At 29.0% G+C, this 617-nt stretch overlaps 1 protein-coding gene across 1 annotated transcript in view; it reads right to left on the bottom strand.

The window, feature by feature from the left end:
* Nucleotides 1-617, bottom strand: part of ATM (ATM serine/threonine kinase) — a 146,448-nt gene that overhangs the window by 57,066 nt on the left and 88,765 nt on the right. The gene's annotated exons all lie outside the window — the stretch shown is intronic.

The raw sequence follows: 617 nt of genomic DNA, 5'->3' as shown, positions 1-617 counted from the left end.
TATGATGGAATCTTCATTCCATCTCTCTACCATAAAGAAAAAAACACCAAAATTAAGAAACAATGTATTTCAAATATTCTCACATCTAAGCAAATATTCTAAGATAATGCTCTTACTAACATAACCTCGTGGTTGTTAATAAAACTCCACTAACTATATTTTTTTTCTTTGTTGCTTATCCTATCTGAAAGTCTTTCCAATGAGTATTCTAGATTGACTTGTTGGTTAGTCAATATTTGGTCCTAAATTAAATTGTATTCACAACTGGAATACTTGCCACTGCTTATATTCCAGTGAATCCAGGGAGGACAAATGTGGATGTGAGTACTACTATGATCTTGACTCCTGAGAAGTCAATATACAATAAAATGGAATAATTATTTTTCCCTATAGGCTAAAAGTAATAGGATTTTGTATGTACTATAGCAAAGATTGACTGTATCTATTATGAATCTTATTCTTTTCATCCAGGAGAACCATTTTACCTTCAACCTTCAAATAGACTTACAAGTTATTAATATATCTTGTCAACCTAACTTTAATATTAGTTGTCATCACTAAAATCTAACATTTTTAAATAAAAACTTATGAAATACTGCTGTTCTAATATTTTCTTA

Source organism: Propithecus coquereli, unplaced genomic scaffold (genome assembly GCF_000956105.1).
Source record: "Propithecus coquereli isolate 6110/MARCELLA unplaced genomic scaffold, Pcoq_1.0 Scaffold6, whole genome shotgun sequence".
In the NCBI taxonomy this organism is placed as follows: Eukaryota; Metazoa; Chordata; class Mammalia; order Primates; family Indriidae; genus Propithecus; species Propithecus coquereli.
The sequence above is the reverse complement of the archived record's forward strand: the minus strand, read 5'-3'. Positions and strand labels throughout refer to the sequence as shown.